The sequence below is a fragment of the Macrobrachium nipponense genome, chromosome 10 (assembly GCF_015104395.2).
Source record: "Macrobrachium nipponense isolate FS-2020 chromosome 10, ASM1510439v2, whole genome shotgun sequence".
Lineage (NCBI taxonomy): Eukaryota > Metazoa > Arthropoda > Malacostraca > Decapoda > Palaemonidae > Macrobrachium > Macrobrachium nipponense.
The window spans coordinates 32,417,376-32,421,157 of NC_087204.1; positions in this window are offsets into that span (position 1 = coordinate 32,417,376).

Below are 3,782 nucleotides of genomic sequence, written 5' to 3' on the forward strand. Positions count from 1 at the left end.
TAGACCTCTTCCAGACTCCCAGTTCCAGTGGAGGAGGAAAGTCGAAAGCCGCAGGAGGGCTAGGGAGAGCCCCCACCGGTCAGGCGTCCCCTCGGCAGATCCTGAAGTTCGCTCCCAGGCTGCCTTGGATCGTAAGAAGAAGAATATTCTTCGTCAGTGTTTTTTCGTCATCCTCTTCTCCTTCGCCGAAGCGTGGTTGGAGCTCTAAGGAGGCGTCACGCCCGTTGAAGAGGGCTGCGGAGGCTCCTTCAGTACGTTAGCGTCCAACCCAGAAGACTTTTCTGATGTAGCTTCCTTGCAAGCAAAGAAGCCTAGGAGAGCCAGTGATCGCCCTCCTTCTCCCGCTCCTCGCCGCTGAGCTTGCTTCGGAAGAAGATCCTGGGGACTCTCCTTCTCGAGTGCTAGCGGGCCTACAAGCTCAGATCACAGCCTTGGCGGACTCCTTGGCATCGAGATCGCGTAGAAGGAAGGATTTGTCTCTCCCTATCAGAGATCGAGGCGCGTTTCGTCGGAAGAGCGCTCTCCTTGTAATCGGCGATCTCCTTCTTTTGAGGATACTTCTACACATCGTAACATTTCACGAGAGGAACACCACTCCCGCTCGGAGGTGTCGAGACGCATTCGACGGATAGGCGCTCCTTGGATATGAAGATATTTCCCCAGCTCAGATTATTCCTGCCTCGGGTAGACGCTCAGCCCCTTCTGTTTCTCCTTCTCTAGATTGTCGGGCAGAAGAGAGAGTCGCTCAGGTCATAGAAGACTTATTTCGTCGTCTCCGTCTCATCTTTCTTCTCCTCGCCTTCTCAGAGAACCTAGGGAATGCCCTTCTGAAAGTAGGCGCACTTCTCCTTCCGACTACTGTCGTCGGGCGTCGGATAACGTGACTGGTAGGCGCTCATCGCATGGAGTTCGCTCCTCCCCTGTAAGACATCAAGAGTCTAGTAGGAGCCCTGCTCCTGGTAAGCGTCCTTCTTTTAGTAGCTGTTCTCCTGGAGAAAGACGCCTTGATCCTCGTTTGCTTCGTTCTCCTAGAGGCGCTCTTCGTTCTCGAGACTCCCTACTCCTGATCGGTCTCCTCTTGCTAGAAGTCAGGAACGCCTCAAGCCCCTGCTTCTGTTTAGGCGCTCGGAGCCTTACAGACGTTCTCCCCTGGTAAGGACCAAGATCTCGCCGAACGCCCTGTTCCGTTTTAAGCGCTCGGAGCATAGCATTTCCGCTCTCCGCTTCGTAGGCATCAAGAGCCTCTCAAGCGCCCTGCTCCTGAAAGGCGCCCTATTTTTAGCAACGTTTCGCCGCTTGGTAGGCGCCAGGATTCCCCTAAGCGCCCTGTGACAGATAGGCGCTCGGCGCCTGGTAGCCGCTCTCCTCACAGATCGGCGCCAGGATTTTAGTAGGCGCTCTCCCTCTCGTAGTTTTCCCTAGGATAGACGTGGTCTTTCTTGGGAAAGGAGTCCTTCCTCTTTTGCTGTTAAGAGTTTGTCTGCATTTAGGAAGGAATGCGAGTTTAGACAAGAAATTTCGGATAAGCGTCCTTCTTTTACGACTCGTCGTTCTCCTGTACGCCTCTCTACTTTGGAATCTTCTCCTCATTCAAGACGTTTGTCTCCTTCATCGCACTGTACCCCAGCTAGGAAATCATCTAAGGATTCTCATAAGGATCCTCATCCCCGTTCTCCTCTTCAAGAAGACCAGGAAGCCTCTGAGGAAGAAACTAATACATCGGCAACAGTTCTTCGTACCAAGAAGCTCACAGAGCTTCTCCTTCAGGAGTTCGGAGAGTCTTTGAGCCCTACTGCTCCTCCTTCTCCACACTCGTTGTTCTCCACAGCGAAAGCAACGAAAGGATCTTCGTGTGTGAGAATGAAACCGACTCTTTCTATGAAGAAAGCGCTCAAGAGTTTCGGTTCATGGATGCGTACTAAAGAAGAAGCGGGGAAAACTATGTTTGCCTTCCCTCCGTCGAAGCTTTCAGGACGGACAGGATTTTGGTATGAGACAGGAGAACCCTTGGGACTGGGCCTTCCGTCTTCAGCTGACGCAGATTTTTATACATTCAACTTCCCTGCCAGATATATACTTAGCTATAGACTCCGTCGTCTCCGACAGAATTTCAAATTTCGCGGCACACGCTACAGGTAGGTCAGGTGATCTACCGCCCTGCCCTGGGTGGCAGGACTAGGAACCATCCCCGTTTTCTAATCAGAATTCTTTCTGTCGCCGGACCATCAACATTGTTGTTGGTTCCTCTCGATTGGTTTCTTTTTTCGCCGGCAATTGATCTTCTTGACCGACTTTTGGTGACGTATCTGGATTGTTGGATTGGCATACGCTTTTGTGGACTGTTTTGTGGACTTGATTTTTGGATTTTTCGTTAAATATGTCTGACTCTGGTATGGTTTGTGAGACGTTGTGTGAATGTAGGCTGTAAGGTGAGGTTGCCGAAAGCTTCGGTAGACCCTCACACGGTATGCAAGAGGTGCAGGGAGTATGAATGTTCTTTTACTAATCTTGTAAAGAATGGAATTTGAGTGGAGAACGAATGGAAGAATCTAACTAATTATTTGAAAAAGTTAGAAAGAGAGAGAGCGAGGAAGGCTTTCTCATAAAGTTTAAGTAGTTCTAGATCTGAACTAATTCCAAGCTTGGGATCTTCCCCAAGGTAAGTATTGCTACTTCTCCTTCCATTGCAGCCCCTTCTCCTATTGCAGAACCTGTAGATCCAGCGAGAGAACTTGCAGATCTAAAAGCAGCCTTCAAAATAATGGAAAACAAAATGGCTGCCATACAAGGTAAGGCTAGTGATTTGTCATTAGGACAGTGATATAAGTGTCCCCAGTGTAGTGGGGGAGGCATTTCTGGTCGGCTCAGCAACGCTCCTAGGTCTAGACCTCTTCCAAGCTCACATGCCCAGAGGAGAAGGAATGGTCGAAAGCCGAAAGGAGGTTGTGGAGAATCCCACCACCGATCAGGTGTCCCTTCGGCGGTTTCTGTGACACCCCAGACTGCCAAGGACAGCTATTGTAAAAGCGTCCTACGTGAGTGTTTCTCGTCGTCGGGCTCTTCATCACCGAGACGTGATTGGAGAGATTCCGATCGATCTCGGCCTCTCAAGAGGAGTTGGAGGGCGCCGACAATTGACTCGAGCCCTGAAAACTTCCCTGAGGAGTCTCCATCGGGAGTTAGAAGGCGAGAAGAGCCATTCTTACAACCAGAGTGAGAAGGAGCAGGAGGTGGAGGCTATGGACTCCTCCCCTTCCCCTCCTCCCGAAGAGGATAAAGAGGAAGCTACAAAGAGGTTCATGATGGCGATGCAGGAGCAGATTTCGTCATTTGTAGGAGTCCTGTCAAGAGCCTCCTAGAAGAAAGACACTTCCCTTCCTATTAAAAGATCCTCCAGACGTATGGAGGTATCTACCTCCAGGATCGATACTCCTACCCGAGGTGAGGTTTCTTGTACGAACCTGGATGAAACAATCAGACGTCTGGCACCGGCCAGGAGTGAGGAGTCACCCAGGAGGCAGGAGCAAGAGCCAGGAGTGAGGATCAACCAGGAGGCAGGAGCCAAGAGCCAAGAGTGTGGCATCTAGGCAAGAGGCAAGCAGCCAGGAGGCTAGAGCCAGGAGGCAAGAGCCAAGAGGCAAGAGCCAGGAGGCAAGAGCCAGGAGGCAAGAGCCAGGAGGCAAGAGCCAGGAGGCAAGAGCCAGGAGGCAAGAGGCAGGAGTCAAGAGGCAGGAGCCAGGAGCCAGGAGGCAGGAGTCAAGAGGCAGGAGCCAGGAGTCCGG